The following is a 23,917-nucleotide window of genomic DNA, read 5'->3' as shown; positions in this document are numbered from 1 at the left end:
CTTTTCACTACCTGTGATGGACTCTAAAAGGTATTTGGGCACTCTGGATTGGGTTTACTGTGTCACTTCTAGCCGACACATCCTCATCCCCTTTCTGTGGCTCTGCACCTTCCTTCCTTCCCTCCCTCCCTTCTCCCTCCTGGATCCAGCCTCCTTCCAATTGCAGTCTGTTCCTCATTGCCTCTCCCTGACTGACTACATTTCAGACAGTGGTCATATTGCTGTGAGCACAAAAGCAAAACAGGTCATCAATCCAGTGGGCAGACCATCTGTGTCTCTCCATAATTCTGCGCTTTCATCTCCCGACAGTCAGTTGTTGCTCGTGATTCTCTTCTCTGGGACATATGTCTCTATTAATATCATATCATGATATTAATTAAACATCAAGGATTATATCAATTGAAAAGACATGACATCAGTGGAGACCATGGGGCTTTAATGGTTCAGCAACGCTGTTTTGGGAGAAAACAACTCTGTATTTTTCAGAGATGGAACGTTTCAGTTAATGTTGAGTGTCAAGCACACAAGTTCTTTGCTTTTTCATAAACTTGGGTGAATGTATGAAGAGTCCTGCTGGGTCAGACCAGTGGACCATGTAGCTCAGCATCCTGTTTCACACAGCTGCTAACAAATTGCCCTGGAAGGGCCAACAAACAGGGCATGGAGGCCAAGGCCTTCCATTGATGTTACCTCTTGGCAATGGGATTCAGAGGTTGGCGGCCTCTGAATGTGGAGGTTCCCTTTAGTTGTCATGGTTGGCGGCCATCGATGGACCTGCCCTCCATTAATCTGTCTAATCTTCTTTGAAAGCCATCTGGCAATTAATGCTACAGTAAAATTTCTTGTTAGGAAATATTTACTTTTGCCCACACTGAATCTATTTACTTAATTGGGTTCCCCTGGTATCATGGAAGTGGGAGAAAAAGCTCTCTACATCCATGTTCTCTACCCCATGCATAAATATATAAACCTCTGTCCCATGTCTTCCCTTCACCATTTTTTTAAACTGAAAAATCCCAAGACTCTTCAGCCTTTCCTCATATGAAAGGTACTCCACCCCCTTAATCTTCTTGCCATGCTAATTACTACACACTTCTTGTAGTGTATAGTATATAGTAGTAATTGTATCACACTGTTTGTTTTATTTACAGTTATTTCTGTCCGGCTCTACCAAAGCTCAGATCAGCCCACATGTAAATAATAAGTTAAAAACTCTTCCAGAAATTAAAACTGTTTGCCAATAACTTCTTCCTTTTAAACATGGTCACTGGCAGTCTTCAAGCAGCAGATGGACAAACACTTGTCAGGGATGCTCTAGGCCCGTGGTGGCGAATCTATGGCACGTGTGCCAGATTGGGCACTCAGAGCCCTCTTTGTGGGCACGTGCGCTGCCACCCCAGCACAGAGTTCTGCTCTGCAAATATGGGGAGAGCGCAGGGGACTTGTCCCGGCTGAAGTAGAAGAAAGGAGAGAGGTTCCTGTCTGTCTGCCCTTCCCACTCTTAAAGGGCCCGCTGAACAGGCTGCAGCAGGAGAAAGGAGAGAGGCAAAAAGGCAATCTCAAATCCCTGGGTTGCTCTTGGGGCACACGCTGCTCCTGTTTGCATTCTTGCTCCTGTTTGCATTCTTGCAAATTCTGGCTCTCTTCTCCCCTGCTTGGGCAGCAAACGCGGGGAGAGTGCAGGTGACTTGTCCCTGCTTCAGCAGGAGAGAGAGGTTCCTGTCTGTATGCCCTTCCCATTCAAAACGGTCCGCTGAGCAAGCAGCTCTCCTCCCACCCCACCTGGTTCTTTTCTCCCCTGCTTGGGCAGCAAATGTTGGGAGAGCGCAAGCGACTGGTCCAGGCTGCAGCAGGAGAAAGGACGTAACAGGAGAGAGGCAAAAAGGCAATCTCAAATCCCTGGGTTGCTGTTGGGGCACACGCTGCTCCTGTTTGCATTCTTGCTCCTGTTTGCATTCTTGCCTAATGACATTTTCATCTCTTCCACACACACACCAAGTTTGGTTTTTGAAATGCATGTGATGGGAGTGTGCAAAGGGGTTTGCTCTGACCCATAAGGAACGCCTCCTTGGCCCAAAAACTGTGTAATGTTGGTTTTTATATCTGTTGGTTTTTATTCCCCCCCCCCCAAAAAAAAGGTTTGTTTTTCAAAGGCATGTGGTATAAGTGTGCAAAAGGGTTTGCTGAGACTTTTAAAGACGCTTCCTTGGCCCAAAGTATGTTTAGTATTGGTTTTTATTCCTCTCCCCCCCCCCCCAAAAGGTTTGCTTTTCCAAATGCATGTGGTAAAAGTATGCAAAGGAGTGTGCAAAGCATATAAAGCTCTGTTATTGTGTTTTTCTTTTACGACAAAGGATGTTAATGTATGAGTTGTTTTTTCTAAACTAAAGCCTCAGTATTCAGGTTAAATTGCCGTGTTTGCACTTGGTGACAAATAAGTGGGTTTTGGGTTGCAGTTTGGTCACTCGGTCTCTAAAAGGTTCGCCATCACTGCTCTAGGCTGATCCTGCATCTAGCAGGGGGTTGGACTAGATGGCCTATTTGGCCCCTTCCAACTCTATGATTCTATTATTCTAAACATACCTCCCAATCCAGGGTGTGTGCGTGTTATATTATTACCAACTAAAGTATTAAATGGGGCATTCTCTTCTGCATTCCTGTGTGCCCACACAATCAGAAGTGAAATCAGACTTCTCCTTTGCTTTAGCCACATTATACAGGGGGCCAAATTATACAAAATGCAGGAGACCTATGATGACATTGCCTAGCATTTTTATCTTCACCTTAAAGCAGCTGTTGGAACCTGATTTTGCCTGATCTTAACATCCACACATGCATCCACACCTACTCACACCCCATAGCAGAATCAGCTCCATAGCAAAACACTGCCCTTAATGGGTTCTTTCCAGAAAATTTAAAAACCAGTCATCGATCTCCCATGTCACACATAGTTTAGCCCTCAGGATAGCACAGTGTTTATTGTTTTTGGTGTTTATTAGTAATAAGTGACTCAGAACCATCCCTTCCATCCCAAGGCTCATGTAATTTCATGCACGGACTGTAAATAGATTTTTATGAATGAAAGACTCGGTGAACAAAGTTAGAGGAATTGCAATCAAAAGCAGAGCTATGGCTTCTTGTTACACAGGTGCATATAAATATGCAGCAGGTGTGGTTTTAATGTGTGCTGTCTTTTCTCAGCACACGTATAACTTTAGCTTTAGTGGCTTGTCTTGCTTTAGATGCTCATTTTTAAATGTGGCAATTGACGTTTCACCAAGTATCCCTCATCCATCCACGGGAAGCCCCCAAGTGCAATACACCCCCCCCCCCCGCATTATGCCCATCCTGAAAATACCCCCAGGTGTTTTCCCCAGAATCCTCCTCCTCTTAAATCCTTTCATGATTCCTTCACTCCCTCTAGTTCAGAGGTACTGTTCTTCATATCATCCCTCCCCCCTTGTGTTCAGTTTCTTTTCTAGTAGGTCCTTCAGATTTTGCTTTTCCTCATTCTTTCTGGTTTAATAAAAAGGCTACCATAGGCTTTTAAATCATCTTAGCAAATAAAAAATAGCTTGGTGAAATATTCATTTCTGCAATTACTAGCGTATCTGGTTTAGCACAAGCCATCTATTAACATTTCAGAAAGACCAATCTACTAGGGATTCCTATTGATGGAATATATATTTGGTCTATAAAGGTCAAAGTTCCCTGGAGATAAACATTTTATTAGGGAATTAAGACCTTTTAAAATCTTTGTTTTGCTATGTAATGCTTGCCTTCCCATGAGGTTATACTGCTTTCCTCATTTGCACCTGAGTATTTTGCATACCAATTTTATGCTTTCAATATATTTCCCTTTTAGTGAGGTTTTAAACAGCTTATTTTGGAACACCAAAGAGAATCTTCAAAAGGTAAGTAAATACAATTATAAGTTGAAAATAAGAATAGGATACGTTCCCCTGCATTCTCCTCCCTCCCGCCATTTTCTAGTTAACAACATAGTGGCCTTCTTGCCATGCAAATGATAAAATATAATTGAACCTTTGGTTTTGATGCTTTTCGATTTAGCTGTCGCAGTATATTGAAACCACTAATGGAAATGAGTATCAGTCTCTCAGCTCTCTGATTAACTTTTTTTTCTCCCCAGTTGCAGTCATTCTTAGAGAAATCTGAAGAAACTCAGAAATCCATGTTGGATGGTTTTGGCAACCTTGCTAAGACTAGTAAGTCGTTGGATAATTCTGCTACCAGCTAAGGGCAGGGTAGGGTTGCCAGCTCTGGGTTGGGAAATTTCTGGAGATTTGGGGGTGCACTCTAGAGAGGGTGGGGTTTGGGCAGGGGGGGCCTCAGCAGGTATGATGCCATAGAGTCCACCCGCCAAAACAGCCATTTTCTCCAGGGGACTGATCTCTGTAGTCCGGAGATCGGTTGTGAATCTGGGAGACCTCCAGGGAGACCACCTGGAGGTTGGGAGCCCCAGGGCAGGTCATATTGGGGAGGCTGTCCAGAAACTGTAGCTTTCCATAGATGACTACAAACCAGGTCACACAAGATCATTCCGGGAAGCACACTTATTTATCAGATCTTGATCATGACCTTCTTCCAGGAGCACTTGGAAGTATGAAATGGCATTTGAATTAGGTTGGGAAATGATCCAGAAAAGCTTGGATGTTATTACTTTTACCTTCCTCCCACGAATCCCAAATGTATAAAAGAAAAGCTATTTACTTCCTTACTTTATTTAACCCCATAATGATGGATCTTTACTCCCATGTTTACAGGTAGTAAAAGTGATGGTGTGAAGGAATTATTTGCCCAGGGGGGTTGTGGTTGGGATGGAATCCGTGCTTATTTATTTAGATACTTATATCCTGCTTTTGTTCCCAATGTGCCCCCAAAGCAGTTTACAATGTCATTCCCCTCTCCCTTTTATCCTTGCAATAACAACCCTGATGAGGCAAGTTAAAGCGAAAAAGTATGACTGGCTCAAGGTCACCCATGGCAGGATGGAGATTTGAACTTGGGTTTCTTAGATCCTAGTTTGCACTCTGACCACTACACTACACTGTGTAGTCCCCCCCCTTTTTTGTAAACCTTGCTTTGGACTTGTGTCATGGTGTAGTTAGTTAAGAGGGGTGGTTTGGAACGGTGGACTCTGGAGAACCGGGTTTGATTCCCCACTCCTCTACATGAGCAGCGGATGCTAATCTGGTGAATTGGGTTGGTTTCCCCATTCCTCCACATGAAGCCAGCTGAGTGACCTTGGGCCAGTCACAGTTCTCTTAGAGCTCTCTCAGCTCCACCTACCTCACAGGGTGTCTGTTGTGGGGAGGGGAAGGGAAGGTGATTTTAAGCTGGTTTGATTCTCCCTTAAGTGGTAGAGAAAGTCGGCATATAAAAACTAACTCCTCCTCCTCCTCTTCTTCTTTGGACATTTTAAAACACAAAATCTGCATGTATGTGTGCGTGCACATGTGTGTATTTTTTTTTTCAAAACGTGCCTGCCCTATATCCAGAAGCAACCTACTGGCAAATTCAGCTACATAAGGTTATGTGAAATGCAGATTTTTATAATGTAGGGTTCCATAGGAACATTTTCCTCATTCAGATTCTGTAAACAATGCCAGCTGTAATGAGGCAGAGCTTCAAAAATTTCATGCCTTATTCAGTAATGGTCTTTGAAGTCAGAGCTCCAGGAGACAAAGATTGCTTATTTTGTACATAATAAAGTGCACATGAAATTTCTCTGTGAAAACAGAGATTAGCCTGATTCTGACAGGACCTGATTGCCACCATCTTGTTGTTGTTGTTGTACAGTGCCATTTGTCTTTCTAGGCACCCTGTGCACATACCCCTACCCCACATCATCCAGGGGCCCTATCGTAAGCAGTGCTGAAGGACAGAAAGAGGGACGTGGACCTTGGATGCCTGGGTTCAGATCCATGCTAAGCTCACTCTCAGCTGCGCATGAACCTCTATGCATCTCAACCTCAGTTCCCCATTCCATCTACAAAATGGGAGTAAAAGTGAGGAAGAAAGGGCTATGATTCTGGGCAGTGAGCACTATAAGTATAGCCAGGGTTTTCCATCAGGCAGCAGAGGAAGAAGAAGGAAAGAAAAGTTGGTTTTTATACCCCGCTTTTTCTCTACCTTTAGGGAGTCCCAAAGCGGCTTACAATCGCCTTCCTTTCCTCTCCCCATAACAGGCGTCTTGTGAGGTAGGTGGGGCTGAGAGAGTTCGGAGAGAACTGTGACTGGCCCAAGGTCACCCCGCTGGCTTCATATGGAGGAGTAGGGAAACCAACCCAGTTCACCAGATTAGAGTCCACCGCTCATGTAGAGGAGTGGGGAATCAAACCCAGTTCTCCAGATTAAGTCCACTACTCGTAACCACTACACCACACAGGCTCAGTGACTTTGTACGCAGAAGGTCCCAGTTTCAGTGCCTGGTATTTCCAACTAAAATGATCAGGTAGTTAGGGTTGCAAGGTCCCTCTTTGCCACTGGCAGGAGATTTTGGGGGCAGAGCCTGAGGAGGTGAGGGTTTGGGGAGGGGAGGGACTTCAATGCCAGAGAATCCAAATCAGGGGTGTTGAACTCAATTGTTACAAGGGCCGGATGTGACATAAATGCCACTTGGCCTGGGTTGGGCCATGCCTTGTCAGCCCAGATCGAGAGTGGGGGTGGCAGCTACCTCAAGGTAAGCCTTACTACTCTGACTGACGGTGGCTTTCCAGGGTCTAAAGTAGAGACCCTGGACACTTCCTACTCAAGGCTTGATGGGCCAGTGGGTTCATGAGGGGTTGGAACTGGCCCTTGGGTCTTATGTTTGACACTCCTGGTTTAAATAGTAAATAATGTTTGGTCATGTGTCTCTGCCAAGGACATTCTTGACTCCTTGCCACACTTCCTTATGCCTGTCTTCTGCAATCATCCTAAGCAAAACCTCCAGATTTCTCTTAACTTCCTTGAGTTGTAAGTCGTCCAGTCTGGAAAAGAACACTTGGCATTTACTGTAATAATGAGTCCCGCTGCAGCAGAATGTTGTATGTATGATTAAAAACGAATCACCCACTTTCACCATATTGCTTCCTCCTTCTGCATGGGTTCATCTGCTCATAACTGACTGCTAATAAACACTGTTGTTTGACTGGGATCCCAGTCACGGTTAATTATTTTCCCACCATCCAAAATAACCACAGCGGAGACTTGGAAAGGTATCAGTTAAATGTGTTCCTTTTGAAATCCAAATACCCACATCTGGCCCAAGATGAGCGAGTCTTCCTCCAGCCGACTGGCATTTCAAAGCCTGCAGCTGTCAGTATAAACCACCGAGAGAAAATTGTATGGATTATATTTTATTGGCAGTTTGGGAGGCAGCAGGAAATGGGCTGCTGTATTAGACTTCCCAGGGTGTCAGATGGGCAATGTCCTACTCCATAACCGCTGTGAATATAGCACCTATGTTTTCAGAGTATGGCGTCATAAGAAGAAGGCCAGCTCATTTTAACTGAGCTATTCAGAAAGGGGTGCGGGGAGAAGAAGCTGATGAGCAACTCAGAGCCAGGTTGCTCGTAACTCATAACTACCCTCCCTCTTCTTGCCTATGTGCCCGGCTTTGCAGTTCTTCCACTGATAAGTAATTTCACAGACATGCATGCCTATGATTTAGCACAGTGGGATGCCAGACTGGATAGTGGCATGATGACAGCTTTGGCAGAGAGCCAAGCTCTCCCACTCCTGGGCACAGCTGTCCGTTCACTGGCGGAGGAGAGGGTGAAGCATGGTGCACAGGTGACTTATTCCATCTTCATTCATTACGGTGCGTATTGTCCTGTCAAATTAAGCAGCTGGGCCTGGCCAGAGTCAGAGACTGCCTTTAGCTGTTCCAATTCTCTAAGAGAAATACTGGGGACATGGAATGGTATAGTGTAGCCTGCTCTTGTCAGATCTCGGAAGCTAAGCAGGGTCAGTACTTAGATGGGAGACCACCAAGGAAGACTGCAGAGGAAATCAATGTCAAACGACCTCTGCTTAATCATAGAGTTGGAAGGGACCACCAGGGTCATCTAGTCCAACCCCCTGCACAATGCAGGAAATTCACAACTACTTCCCCCCCACACACCCAGTGACCCCTACTCCATACCCAGAAGATGGCCAAGATGCCCTCCCTCTCATAATCTGCCTAAGGTTATAGAATCAGCATTGCTGACACATGGCCATCTTGCCTTGAAAACCCTGTGGGGGTCACCATAAGTCAGCTGCAACTTGATGGCACTTTACACACAAGAGAAATATTAAAATTGCACCTCGAAGAGCTTCCTGGCTTGGTGGGGTCCCTCATTCTGCTTGTTTCTGACTATGATCCATTACCACAACTGGTTGCTTCCATACTGAGGTCTTTTATGTATGACTGTTTCACTCGCCATCACCCCTCTGATGACGTCAGGTCTTTGTGTTGATTGTGCATGTTGTTTCCGACCGTCAGAGGTCGCCTCATTCTCCCCCTGCATTTTGCCCACATTTTCAAATTTGAAATAAAACAGGTCTCTGAAAACGCAGGCAAAACGCAGGGAAACGCAGGGGCAGAGTGAGGCGACCTCTGACGGTCAAAAACAGCATGCATAATCAATAGGGTTGCCAGGTCCCTTTTGCCCACCAGTGGGAGGTTTTGGGGGCGGAGCCTTAGGAGGGTGGGGTTTGGGGAGGGGAGAGACTTCGATGCCATAGAGTCCAATTGCCAAAGCGGCCATTTTCTCCAGGTGAACTGATCTCTCGGCTGGAGATCAGTTTTAATAGCAGGAGATCTCCAGCTAGTACAAAAAAACAACAGGAAGGCAAAGTCACAAGTAGTATGCAAAAGTGTGAATGTTGTAAGAGTATCAAGAACTATGTCAAATACAAAGTGCAATAATATATAAAAATGTACAGCAGGTATACAAAATAGTATTGACATAGTATTTGACATAGTTCTTGATACTCTTACAACAACGTTCACACTTTTGCATACTACTTGTGACTTTGCCTTCCTGTTGTTTTTTTGTTCATAACCTTTGTAACAACGGGCGAACTTTGTATTGAATCTTGTACCTGGAGGTTGGCAACCCTAATAATCAACACAAAGACCCGAAGTCGTCAGAGGGGTGATGGTGAGTGAAACAGCCATGCATAAAAGACCCAGGTTTCACAGCTTCTTCTTATTACCTTTCTGATGGGGTTCTGCAGTTTGAGTAACCATCATCCATTGCTTTCCAGTAGACTTCTTTAACCACCCCCTCCTAGTGCTACCAGGAAGGATGCTTTGCTAACTGTCCATCTTAGTTCTCCGTAACATCAGGCCTTTGTCTCTTCTCTTGATCCTCGCTATTCTTAGCAGCAGAAGCTCATTGTGTCTAGGTGATGCAGGGAAAGAAAAGCAGGTTGTTGTTGTTTTGCTGCACAACAGTGCCGACCTATGTCGCCATCCAGGCTTCTAAGGTGCATGCAGATTATCTTTTCCCTCCCCCTCCCATAAAGCAAGCCTGGCTTTTTCCTGATTGTAACAGATGTGCAGCACTTATCAGCAAATCAAACATTGATTGAATGTCTGCATCTCTCCCCGCACACACATTCCCTCCCTGCTACATCCTTTATTGCGAATTTATTCAATTGATATCTTACTGTTTTCTAAGACACGTGCTTAGTTAATATTTATTTATTTAAGATATTTTTGTGCCACTTTTATACAACTCTAGGTGACTTCCCATGGTAAAAACAAATAGCATTAAATGAAAAAAACAACAAAAGAAAAGCTAAAATAGCTGTGTCTGGCAGTGCCGTCCTAAGAACACCTGGGAGTAAGCGCCATTGAATAGGTTTCAGTGGGATTCTGAATAGACCTGCTAGGATTGCACTGTGAATTGCCCATTTGTTCAGCTGATATTTAGAGGGCTATTCTAAACAGAGTAACATCCTACTAAGCTCACTGAATTAAGTTGGCTTAGAAAGTTTTACTTGCCTTAGAGCAGGAGTCCCCAATCACTGGAAAAGGGCCTGATTCTGGCAGTTAACAGTCCTTGTGCCCTGTTAGAATATGAAGCAGGGCCAGAATGCAGTTGCCATGGAAGCTCCCATGGGCAGAGGCAATGTTTTTAAAGGATTGAAAAACTTCTTCCAGGGAAGTAGGTTTATGATGTCACAAGCCCTCAGCAAATTCACCTAGTGCACACAGCTGACTTCTCCAAACATGCACAACTGAGTTTTCCTTAGGGTTGCCAATCTCCAGGTGGGGCCTGGAGATCTCCCAGTATTACAAATGATCTCCAGACAACAGAGATTAGTTCCCCTGGAGAAAATGACTGCTTTGGAGGGCGGACTCTATGGCATTGTACACTGCTAAGGTCCCCTAATGATTGTAACATTGCTAATAGCATCCTGGGAAACTCCTGGAAATTTGGGGGTGATGCCTGAGGAGGGTGAAGTTTGGGGAGCTCAGTGGGATTGTGATGCCCTAGAGTCCACCTTCAGACCTGTCATTTCCTCCAGGTATCTCTAGTTTGGCAGTCAGAGGTAATCCTAAGAGAACTCCAGGCCCCAATTTGAGGTTGTAAACATTAGGTGATAGAAACAGAAGTGACATCAGCACACCGGCATGACACTGACACACACACCATCTGCACATTTCTTCCCACTGGCAGTACAGGCACCAGCGGACAGCACACTAGGTTGTCAAAGGTCTCCCACTGGCAACCCTAGCCCTCCCCTATGAGGAGCCTTTTTTGTCTTAGGCTCCAGGCTAAAACATTCCTTTTTATCAAGCTTTTAACTAAAGGTTTTATCTCTTAAACTTTTTGTGGACTGCTTCTTTCTTGAGGATCATTTTATCTACAGCATTTCAGATTTTTCAATGTGTAGTTTATATTGTTATGCCCTGGCTGTTTTATTGACATTGGCTTTTTTATAGTAACTTGTTTTAGTGGCATTGGCTTTATTCATAATGGCTTTGTTTTATTGTCTTAATTGTAAGCTGCCTTGAGCAGGTCATTGGAGAGGCGGCACAAACATTTTCTACATTAATTGATCAATCAATCAATTAAAGCAATTTGGAAACAATGTCATGCAATAAAAACAAATGAAATTAAATAAACAAAAATAACAGACATTAAAGCTTTAAACATAAGAGTATTAGTTGACTGAGATCTTTGTTTTCCACAGCTATTTCTGAAATCCAAAAGGTACAGAAAGTACTTTCAGACTATGCCTTTTTGTATTTATTAGTATGGGATGGTATCTGCTGATATGTAATTTTTAGCAATAATCATCCCTCTCCAAAGGTCGCCGGTTGTACTGAATGTCATAAATAGCTATATTTGTAAGAAGTTCATGGATATTTTGGCCATGAAAACACTGTATGGATGTTGCAGTTATTATTATTTTTATATATTTGTTTATAGAAAAAATATATGCTACTTCTCCAAAGATCTGTCAAAGGCAACTCACAAAGTAGAAATGATACAGTAAAATAATAAAAACAGCATAAGAATTATCAATCCTAAGCAAGCCATAAAAACATGTCAGATGCATAAATATAACATTCAGCTGCCTAAATTTTCAAAACAATCCTCAGGCTATCTCATTTGGAATCACCTGATGTCCACAGAGCATTTATGCTTGCCAGGTTTAACATTCTTCCATCAGCCATTTTATATGGTAGATATAAGAGAATTCCTCTCAGTGACAGGTGTTATCCATGCATGGTTGCGGAACCTCAACACTTAATTCATATGTTACTTCATTGCAAGTTTTACTTGAGGCTGAGGAACGTTTATATCAGACCTTCTTTGTCGAGTGCTCAGAGTTTCTCAGACCAGTATCTTTTATCATACAGAAATTCTTTTATCACTCAACAAGTAGCCAGATACCTGCTAACTGTATGAAGGATATGCACACTGCATGTATGTGTGTGTTAAGTGCCATCAAGTCGCTTCTGACTCATGGCGACCCTATGCATCAGTGTCCTCCAAAATGTCCTATCTTTGACAGCCTTGCTCAGATCTTGCAAACTGAGGCTTCCTTTATTGAGTCAATCCATCTGTTGTTGGGCCTTCCTCTTTTCCTGCTGCCCTCAACTTTTCCTAGCATGACTGACTTTTCCAGTGACTCTTGTTTTCTCATAATGTGACCAAAATACGATAGCCTCAGTTTAGTCATTTTAGCTTTTAGGGTCAGTTCAGGCTTGATTTGATCAATAACCCACTGATTTGTTTTTTTGGCAGTCCACGGTATCCGTAACACTCTCCTCCAACACCACATTTCAAAGGAATCTACTTTCTTCCTATCAGCTTTCTTCAATGTCCAGCTTTTGAACCCACATGTAGTAATAGGGAATACGATGGCATGAATTAACTTAATCTTGGTGGCCAGTGACACATCCTTACACTTCAGAATCTTTTCTAGCTCCTTCATGGCTGCCCTTCCCAGTCTCAATCGCCTTCTGATTTCTTGGCTGCAGTCTCTTTTTTGGTTGATGACACTGCATGTATGCACCCCTAGATTCTCCCCTGAGGCAAGGGCATCCTGAGCTGCGGGTTGTTTTCCCTCTCCATCCGGGTAGGCAGGACTAAAAGATTCTGACTTCCTGTGATACTTGGCGGGAAAACAGCCTGAGGAACCCAGTTTCCGTCCTGCCTATCCGGGTGGAGCAGGCAACTCCGCATAGCTCTGTGCCTTTAGGCTTCATTTCTTTAGCTAGGAGTAGTTTCTTTCCCTTTCGTGTTACAGCTTACCTCTCAGTGTTCCGTGAGTCCTTAATCTTCGCCTTGATCCTTGTTTTTTGAGTGTTGGTCTGTCTTCTACCCCCCCCCCTCCGTTTTTTCTTCCCTCCTTATTTCCTTAGCCAAGATGGCCGACGCCATTTTAGTTAGGGAAGACGACCTTCTCTCTGAGAAGGACTATCAAAGGGGGTTGGTGCAGAGCAACCCCAAGGGCTCCGGTTCTCCCAACGGCCGCCCAGGCGGACCATTAGGGAGCAAAGAGGAACCGGGAGAGACCCAGACGCCTGATCCGGAGGCGCCTTTAGAAAAGCCTAAAAAGGCGCGCAAAATAGCGCCGCAGCTACCGGGCGCCCGGAGAAAAAGGCGCGGCGTTAAAGTTGGAGCAGGGGCGAAAGCCGGGCGCAAGTCACCCGCCTCTTCCCCAAAACCGGCTAAACCGCTCAGCAAGCATCAGGGACGTTCGGATCCGATGGCAGCTGCATCCTCTGGTAACCCTGCGCAAACGGGAACGTTCCCGCCGGGAGTTGGCAGCCCCCCCCCCTCCCAGGAGGTGGCAGGCGCACAATTTATTTCATGGCAAAATGCTGATGACCTTATTAATTATGCCCTCCAGCGTCAGTGGATGGCCTTTCAATCCTTTCAAACTCGCCTCCCTCCCCCTATGGGATTGGACCCCTCCCTTCCCCCTCCCAATCTCCCGCCTAATCCTTCCTTTTCCAACTGCACTTCTGCTGTAAATGAGGCAAAATCAAAAGTCGATGCTCCCTCTGCTGGCAGGAGTGGGTCATGGCCTACAAAAGCAGCAATGAAGGCTAAGCCATGTGAAACCAGGGAGAATCAAATGGATCTCTCTAAGTCTCCCATTTCTTCTGTAGATTATGAGGAGGAGGAGGAGTTAGAGGAGGGGGAATTCGATTCCGACGAAGACCCACCTCAACAAGTAGAACAGCATAACAGACTTTTTTCTGGGGAGGATTATCAGGCCCTTTTGGCAAAGGCTATCCTCGCCCTTGATCTCAATGAGGAATCAGATCAATCTGAAGAGCCAAAGTCTAAGTTAAAAAAAGGGGTCAAGGAATGCTTTCCAAGACCTAAGACAACAACCAATTCAGTACCCTTCCCAGAATTTTTCATTAACGCGGTCAGAGACGAATGGGAGCACCCAACTCCCAATAAACAACTCCCCACTAGTATTAAAAAATTATACAATCTGGCTCCACATGCCATGGAAATGCTTAAGGTTCCCTTAGTAGACGCCCCTGTGTTGGACCTCCAATCACCAGGTTTGATCCCAGAAGACGGGGTGGGCTCCCTGAGGGACCAGTTAGACAGAAAGTCAGACTACCTGGCGAGGAAGGCGCACGAGGCCTCAGCCATGGCCATTCAGACCAGCGCTACCACTTCCATCTTTGCTAGGGCCGCTTATTTATGGGTCAAGAAAATTATACAACTTGTACCAGATGATAGCCTCAGAGTTCTTGGTGGTCTTGACAGAGTACAAACTGCGTTGACCGTGATGGCGGATGCCTCACTAGATACCATGTCCTCAGTAGCGAGGTCAATGGCATCAGTCACCTCCATTAGAAGGGGTCTATGGCTCAGGTCCTGGCCAGCTGATTTTAAGGCCAAAGCTACACTGATGGCCTACCCAGTCAAAGAGGGGAGGCTTTTCGGAGAAAAGCTGGACAGTATCCTTGTTGAAACAAAGGATAAAAAACAGGTCCTTCCCATGCAGATCAAAAAAGACCAACGTTCTCCTCTGTATCATTCCTTTCGTTCCCCCAAATTCACTCCCAGATTCAGAACAGACTTCAGGAGAGGCTCTTGGGTGTCAAACCGGGGATCATGGAACAATACCAGATCCTTTCGCAGAGGGGGGAGATTCTCTAGGCCCCAAAACTTCCAGGCCAGGTCAGATAAGGGCGACCGATTACCCAAACACCCCCCTCAGTGACGCCGATCACACCTACGTGGAGGGGAGGTTACAAATGTTCACAGCAAGGTGGGCCTTGTCCAACCCGGACAAATGGGTCTCTCAGATCCTATCAAATGGATACCTACTGGAATTCACCTCCCGACCCCGGGATCTCTTCCTAAATTCCCCTATATCACTCAAAACAGAGAAACATTCAAGGACAATAACAGCAATTCAACACCTGCTATTCATCAAAGCCATAGAGCCAGTCCCCAGCTCTCAGAAGGGCCAGGGAGTATATTCCATATTTTTTACGGTGCCAAAGAAAAACGGCGACTGGAGGGCCATCCTCGACTTGAAGTACATCAACAAGAGGATGGCTCGAAGACACTTCCGCATGGAAACAGTCAAGTCAATAGTGGAATCTCTACTCCCTGGCACCTTTATGACGGCTGTGGATCTGACGGAGGCCTACCTCCATATTCCTATACATCCACTACACAGACCATTCCTCAGGTTCGCCTATGGACCCAACCATTACCAATTCAGAGCCCTCCCCTTCGGGTTGACATCCGCCCCGAGGGTCTTCACGAAGGTACTGGTAACAGTCATTGCTACACTCAGACAGGAAGGAGTCCAGGTACACCCGTACCTGGACGATATTCTGATCTGTGCTCCAACACCAAATCTCTCCCGCACCCATACAGATCACGTTATCCAGGTCCTCCAGGAACATGGATATCTCATAAATTTCGGCAAGAGTTCCTTACAACCTTCCCAAGTTATGACACACCTGGGAACCAGAATCAACTCAAAGACCAACTCTTTATCTCTATCCCAGGAGAGAATAAGCAAACTGAAAACCTTTGCTACCAAACTGACCAAATCAAAGTCCGCTATGCTAATGTCCCTTGCGGCTCTACTGGGCCTGATGGTGTCGTGCATAGCGATTGTCCCATGGGCACGCTTTCACTCACGCCCCCTTCAGTGGCTTCTACGTCCCCACCAATTAGATATAGCAAGAAAAAAGGTCAAGTCAGTGACAATCCCACACAGCGTCAGACACAGTCTTCTGTGGTGGACTGTTCCGTCGAACCTGCACAAAACCACACAGTACATTCACGAAGACCCTGTTCAAGTCTTCACAGACGCCAGCCTTTTCGGATGGGGGGCCATATTGGGAGATCAGGTAGCCCAGGGTCGCTGGACCCACCAGGAATCACTGCTCCATATCAACCTGTTGGAGCTGAGAGCTGTCAAATTAGCTCTCTGGAAGTTCGCAGACATAATCAGGAACCATCATGTACTTATCAGAACGGACAATGTCGCTACAAAAGCGCACATCAACAAACAGGGGGGGTCCAGGTCCTCTTCCCTTCACAGAGAAGCAGTAGCAATTCTCACTTGGGCTCAAGCCAATCTTCCCTCGATCAGAGCGGAACATATCAAGGGAGACCTCAATTGCCAGGCCGACTGGTTAAGCCGGCAAAATTTAGACGAAGGAGAATGGGAGTTAGATCCAGGAACATTTCTTCAGATCACAGAAATATTTGGCACCCCCTTAGTAGATCTGTTTGCCTCCGAATCAAACCGCAAGGTACTCAGATTCTACTCCAGGTATTTTCACCCAAAGGCAGAAGGCACAGACGCCCTTCTCAGCCCGTGGCCCAGGGGACTGCTGTATGCTTTCCCCCCAATACCCATTCTACCAAAAGTCCTCCGCAAGATCCATCAATACAAAGCCAATGTGATATTAATAGCCCCTTACTGGCCTCGGAGGCCATGGTTTGTAACTCTGAAGAGCATGTCCTGCCAAGATCCATGGCAAATTCCAACGGAATCCAACACTCTCAGACAGGGACCTATCCTTCACCCAGACCCTCATTGGTTCTGTTTGACCGCCTGGCACTTGAAAGGCGGTCACTGCTAGAGCTAGGCTATTCCGTCGAAGTGGTTAACACAATTTTGGAGGCCAGAAAGCCCTCCACTAGACGCATTTACAACGCGTCGTGGAAGGCTTTCGTTCGCTGGGCCAGGAGAAAGCAAATGGACCCACTTCACCCTGACATTCCCGGCATCCTGGAATTTTTACAGGAAGGGGTTAGACAGAACCTGAAGGCTTCCACTTTAAGAAGACAATTGGCCGCCATTTCTACTGTTGTTCCTTTCACGGACGGACATCCCACGACACAGCATAGACACATCTCTGCCTTTCTAAAAGGGGTATCCCAAATTCAACCTCCTGCCTCTCACAGGTTCCCTACATGGAATCTTAATCTGGTTCTTAAGATTCTCATGGGTCCACCATTCGAACCTCTCAAAACGGTTCCGATGAGGTACCTTCGCATGAAGGTCCTCTTCCTTACAGCTATTACCTCAGCTAGGAGGGTATCGGAACTCAGAGCCCTTTCCATCAGAAAAGGCCTGTGTGTCTTCCATAAAGACAAGGTTGTCCTAACTCCTGACCCCACCTTCCGGCCTAAAATAAACTCCCATTTCCATAGATCTCAGGAAATAAACCTCCCATCGTTCTGCCCCAATCCATCAGGCACAACCGAAGCATTATGGCATACCTTAGACCTCAGGAGAGCCATCCGCACATTCATTAAGCGTACTGCAGAATTTAGAAAGTCAGACTTCCTATTTATAGGAATATCTAACCCCAGTAAAGGAAAAAAGATGTCAGCCGCTGCCATCAGTAACACAATCAAGGCATGCATAGCTGAAGCTTACAAGGTAGCTGGCAAGCCAGTGCCCGAGGGCATCACATCTCATTCCCTTAGGAGTATGGCAACTACTGCCGCCTTTGACAAACAGGCCCCGCTGGAAGAAATTTGCCGGGCCGCAACCTGGTCCTCTGTTTCAACATTTATCAAGCATTATAAAATTCACACATGGTCCTCAGCGCAGGCGGCCTTCGGCCGCAGGGTCCTGCAGAATGTAGTCGAGTAAGTGTAGCTTATCCCACCCTTTTTTGGGGAGCTCTTATAAGTCCCGCAGCTCAGGATGCCCTTGCCTCAGGGGAGAATATAGCCTTGGATACTCACCGTGAGGGCTTATTCTCCTCTGAGGCGAAGGGCATCCTGCCCCTCCCTTATAACTTGTCTTACAATAAAAATTTTAACTGTTCAGTACTTGTCTCCTGCTTAGCACAGGAATGGCTCTATCTGTCTATCTGTTCATGTTGGGTTATATGCAATTGCAATTTACAGTTAGTTTATATAGCGAGTTCTTCCTACTGCTGTTAATGTAGCTAGTCTAGACGGTAACTGGCTTCCTCAGGCTGTTTTCCCGCCAAGTATCACAGGAAGTCAGAATCTTTTAGTCCTGCCTACCCGGATGGAGAGGGAAAACAACCCGCAGCTCAGGATGCCCTTCGCCTCAGAGGAGAATAAGCCCTCACGGTGAGTATCCAAGGCTATATTATGTTACTAGCACTATTATTTTAATGCTTTTATAGACTATTTGGTTTTTGTAATCTTGTTTTATAACTATGGTGTGGTAAATGCCTAATAAAGGTGAGGATGATGATCCTCAGGCTAGAAGCAGACCATAAAAGCAACGGAAAAAGATCGACACTCTGCTCTCTTTTGTTTCCTGTACAGTCCCTTTTCCTGGTGGCAATTAATACTAACGTGGCTGAAAGTGTGAATGCTTTCCCTGTCTGCAAAAACTGTTGCTACATCAGTAAGAAAAACTTCCATTTTGCAAACTGGCTGGTAATTTTAGGTGCCATTCTGTGTACATACCAAAAAAAGAAGAAGAGAGAGATCCTTTGTGCAGTTGATGGATGGCTCCCTACAAATAACAGCAGTGGTATGCTGGGCTGCTGACTATCAGCAAAGTGCAAATACTGTAGTATCTATTTTCCCCACTTGGTGCTAATAATAGTTTTGGAGTGATTTAAAGCCTGTGTGGTGTGGTGGATAGAAAGTACATTTGCCATCTCTGGCTAAGAAAATTCCTGGCGATTCGGGGGCAGCGCATGGGGAGGGTGGAATTTGGGGAGGGGATGCTATATAGTTTCCTCTCTGAAGATGCCGTTTCCTCCAAGGGAATTGATCACTGCAGTCTGAAGAAGAGTTGTAATTCGGGAGAAGTCTAGGACCCGCTTAGAGGCTAGTAACCCTACTAGAAAATCAGATTACAAACTCTGGAGATATGGGTTCAAATCCCCAGTCTGCCACAAAGTTCTCAGTGGTTGAGCTTGGGCCAGCCTCTCTTTCTCAGTTTAACCTACCTCATAAATTTGTCAGGGGACAGTGGAAGAAGAAGAGTTGTTTTTTATGTGCTGATTTTCTCTACCACTTTAGGGAGAATCAAACCAGCTTGCAATCACCTCCCCCTCCCCACAACAGACACCCTGTGAGGTAGGTGGGGCTGAGAGAGTGTGACCAGCCCAAGGTCACCCAGCTGGCTTCGTGCGTAGGAGTGGGGAAACAAATCCAGTTCACCAGATTAGCCTCCACTGCTCATGTGGATGAGTGGGGAATTAAACCTGGTTCTCCAGATCAGAGTCGTCCGCTCCAAACCACCGCTCTTAACCACTACACCACTCTGGGGAAAATTATGACACTATCTCAGCTTCTTGTAGGAAGGTCAAGATAAAAATGTAAGAGTGAGGAAATGGCATGGGAAAGAAGGGTTAAACACTTGTTTACCCAGTATTTATGCTCCAATCAGTGTGATGTAGTGGTTAAGAGTGGTGGCTTGGAGCAGTGGACTCTAATCTGGAGAACTGGGTTTGATTCCCCATTCCTCCACATGAGCGGCAGACACTAATCTGGTGAACCAGGTTGGTTTCTGCACTCCTCCACATGAAGCCAGCTGGGTGACCTTGGGCTAGTCACAGTTCCATCAGAACTCTCAGCCCCACCTACCTCACAAGGTGTCTGTTGGGAGAGGAAGGGAAGGAGATTGTACGCTGGTATGAGTCTTCCTTAAGTAGTAGAGAAAGTCAACATATAAAAACCAACTCCTACTCCTACTCCCCCTCCTTTTTCTCTGAAATATTTGTTAAAAGGTCAAAAGATCCTATCATGGGTCTCCCACACCACATTCCAGTGTGACACAAGGTTCTTCTAAGCTGTATCTTTTCTTGGGTCATTTAGAAACATCTTCAGAAGAACTGACAGTACCACAAAATAGTTGCTGAGAATTCAAGATTCCCACTAAGACTTTTTAATATATAAGACCTGCCATTCAACTGAGATGACTTGAGAGTGAGCACAGGTTTTGTTCAATTACATTTAAAAGCCACATCAAGAGCATCTACACTTTCAAGTGCTTAAAGTAATAAAGCTGAAAAGGAAATCTTTCAGAAGCAAGCGGGAACAAAAGAAGCCACATCATTTCACACTGAGTCTGCAATCCACAGTCTTCTTCCGTAGTGTATTTGCTATTAGTGGAGGAAAGGATGCTTTTTTTATTTTAGGAAACTCATCTTTAAGATGTAGCAGCCAGGTGTTTAATGAGACTTCTGCTCTTTGTCTAGTTTTTGAGCAAGGTTGAGTAGGGTCGAATAATATGCTTGGTTGCAGCTGGGGCATCAGTGAAAGATCTGACTGTGTCCCTGCCACAGAAAACAGGTATATAAGACCTCAAAAAGCTACTAATGGGAAATGCTGGTATTATAATAATGTAAAAGGGGAGGGGGTTGTAACACATCTGGTATGGCTGCACAAGAGCTATAATCTTTTGGAAAATGCTATTAAATTCAATTGAAGAGATGGATGAATTATAGAACACCCAGGGATCCAGGAGTCTGCCAGCTGAATTGTGTGGAAGAAGCAGTTACAGTGTGTATACAAGAGATAATTCTGAATTTGATAACAGTCACAGGATTGACTGTTGAGAAATAATGGCAAGCGTCAACTGTCTTGTCTAAACAAGAACAGGAAGGGGCTTCGTGGATCAAATTAGAAATGGGGAAAAAACAAGAGGTAGAAGAGAGATACCAGTTTATGACTCTTGGATATTGTTTATTAGCTAAGTAAATGGAAACAATCAAAATAGTCTGACAAAATATAGTTGATTTACCCTCTGTGTTTGCTTTATTATAATTGATCAGTTCAAACAAATGTTTTAAAAAAGGGAAATCTAGGGTTGCCAGCTCCGACTTGGGAAATACCTGGATATTTTGGGGCTGGAGCCTGAGGATGGTGAGGTTTAGGGAGGGGAGGGACTTCAGTGGGGTATAATGCCATAGAGTCCACCTTCCAAAGCAGCCATTTTCTCCAGATGAACTGATCTCTGTCACCTGGAGATCAATTGTAATAGCAGATCTCCAGCCACTATCTGGAGGTTGGCAAACCTAGGGACATCACATAATGCACCTGAGTGCTTTGCTTATGTTTCACTTCTGTACAATAAATGACAGTGCACCCAGAGGCACTGTTTGACACTGCACTAATGCCCACCCACCCGAAAAATTCAGTTCTGCAGCATGGTTATCCAAATTCTGCACCAAGCAAAGCAGAATTCTGTGACCTGTGGAAATCAAATTTGCATAGTTTGCTTCTTTTGCATAAAGCATTCTGATCATGCCTATCACTATGAGGGTAGCTACGAAAGGCACCACCTTATGGCCACAGGAAAGCTGAAAGAAAGCCTTTGATTCAGAAACAGACATTTGGGGTGGGTAGGAAAGAAGCCGTGTCACTCTGTGTTTTCAGTCTGTAGTCTTGAACAGCTGTGTTATTTATGGTCTGTTTTCAGTCCTGTAAAGTTTAGAATAATTTGTAAATGAGAGGTTCTTGAGAAGCTGAATGCAGTTCTTGGTGCTACATTTGGTTTTATTCTGTACAGTACTTGAAATTTTAGAATAGATACACCCCTGAATATAGGCCCGGAACAAGAAGAACCAAAATTTCTTGTGACAGCAATAGCCAATTTGAAATTCCTGATGGTGGTTCTTAATATGCTGCTGTTATTATCTTAGACCCAGTTGTATCTGGGACTAGCAAGTACTGATTTTGGGGAACTATGTAGCAACAATCAAGGAAAGCAAAACTTTAAACTTGGCCTTCTCATGTGAACATGTCTCATACTAAGTTCGATCTCTGGGCTATTCAGATCAGTATTTTCTGCTCTGATTGGCAGAGTCTCTCCAGGGCTTCAGACAGAGGGTTTTTTTGCATCCCTTACTACCTAATTGAATCTGGGACCTTCTGCGTGGAAATGATGTACCACTGAGATGATGATGTACCACTGAGCTACTATGGCCTCTCTTGTACCATCATCTGGAACCAACTCATCAGTTTACACTATAAGAGACTTGCTTGTTGTTGCAGCAGATAGGAACCTGGGGTTGTGTGGACTAGGACTGCCAGCTCCAGGTTGGGAAATACCTGGATATTTTGGGAGTGGAGACTGAGGAGGGTGGGGGTTGGGGAGAGGAAGGACTTCAGTGGGGTTTAACGCCATAGAGTCCACCCTCCAAATCAGCCATTTTCTCCAGATGAACTGATCTCTGTTGCCCGGAATCAGTTGTAATCCCAAGAGATCTCCAGCCACCACCAGGTCCCTCTTTGCCACCGGGGGGAGGTTTTTGAGGTGGATCCTGAGGAGGGTGGGGTTTGGGGAGGGGTGGGACTTCAATGCCATAGCGTCCAATGGCCAAAGCGGCCATTTTCTCCAGGTGAACTGAGCTCTGTCGGCTGGAGATAGGGTTGCCGGCCTCCAGGTACTAGCTGGACATCTCCTGCTATTACAACTGATCTCCAGCTGATAGAGATCAGTTTACCCTGGAGAAAATAGCTGCTTTGACAATTGGCTTCTGTGTAGGGTTGCCAGGTCCCTCTTCACCACTGGTGGGAGGTTTTTGGGGTGGAGACTGAGGAAGGCAGGGTTTGGGGAGGGGAGGGACTTCAATGCCATAGAGCCCAATTACCAAAGTGGCTATTTTTTCCAGGTGAACAGATCTCCATCGGCTGGAGATCAGTTGTAATAGAAGGAGATCTCCAGCTAGTACCTGGAGGTTGGCAACTCTACCTCTATGGCAGTGAAGTCCCTCCCCTCTCCAAACCCTGCCCTCCCCAGACTCCATCCCAAAAATCTCCCACCGGTGGCGAAGAAGGACCTGGCAACTTTAGCTGGAGATCAGTTGTAATAGCAGAAGATCTCCAGCTAGTACCTGGAGGTTGGTGACCCTACACCACCTGGAAGTTGTCAACCCTAGTGTGGGCAGATTTTGAGGCTCGTATGTGGCTTGCGGTAAACTAAATGGATTTTTAAAGTTTCTTTCAAATGTTTTCTGGGCTTTTTGGGTTGTAAGAGCAAGTAAGATATCCAAGAACATTTCACAGGGAGAGATTTATACAACCATACAATGGGAATGTGTTTTGCTCACTGGTAGAACTGTGTGGGCTGGCATGAAGTGAATTGGGGTGGTTAGCTTGGCAACTGGACATGTGGGAAGTTCACAGCAAAGATTTCCGGGAATTGATTATCTAATAAGCAGCTAGGTTTTTAGGGTGAATGTGCACAGATAATTAGAACTAGCCCCCTTTTCCTCTTGCTTGAGGCTGCTTTTGTAAAGCACTTGGGTACGAAAGTATTCTTAGGCTGAAGTTACACCACGTTTAATAATATTTGGTGGGTTTTCTGCCTCCATATTAAATGTTACTTCCACTGCCAGCTTCATAATTCATGGTTACCTCCTGGCTGTGTCATACAAGTACCATTTCATTTCCATTGAGAAACCTTGAGTAGCTTTTTATTTTTACCTATAGATGACAGAATAAATGCAGTTTGTATTGATTTCCATGTCTAGTGCAAGAAACATCTCAGTCCCATTATGGATTGATCCTGAATGCTCTGAAAGACCAAAGTGAAATGGAGCAGACGTTACTGGGAATGAAGAAAATGCTAGAAGATGTAAGTGTGGGAATTGATCTTCATTTGGCTGAACTTTGCCTTTGCCTTTTCTTTTCTTTCTTTAGACAGTACTAATTATCGAATTGTAGCCTCCTGAAATTCATTTCCTGTTATGAAATAATAATCAGTTTTTCCTGCTGTACTTCATAAACAGAGGCGCTAATTTACTGCAAATCATAAGTTTAAATTCCAATTCACTGTCAGCAGAATACCTTTTGCAAATTGCAAAAACATGCTCCAGACATATCATTTTGGCAAACACTTGTGCCGTTGTCATAGATGCACAAGTGCTTACTACCTCCCCCACACCCTACACGAAGATTACCTCCAGTTAGGCAAAACATTTTGTGCAAAGGGCCCTCTTAGTTTG

Source organism: Euleptes europaea, chromosome 1, assembly GCF_029931775.1.
Source record: "Euleptes europaea isolate rEulEur1 chromosome 1, rEulEur1.hap1, whole genome shotgun sequence".
In the NCBI taxonomy this organism is placed as follows: Eukaryota; Metazoa; Chordata; class Lepidosauria; order Squamata; family Sphaerodactylidae; genus Euleptes; species Euleptes europaea.
The sequence above is the reverse complement of the archived record's forward strand: the minus strand, read 5'-3'. Positions refer to the sequence as shown.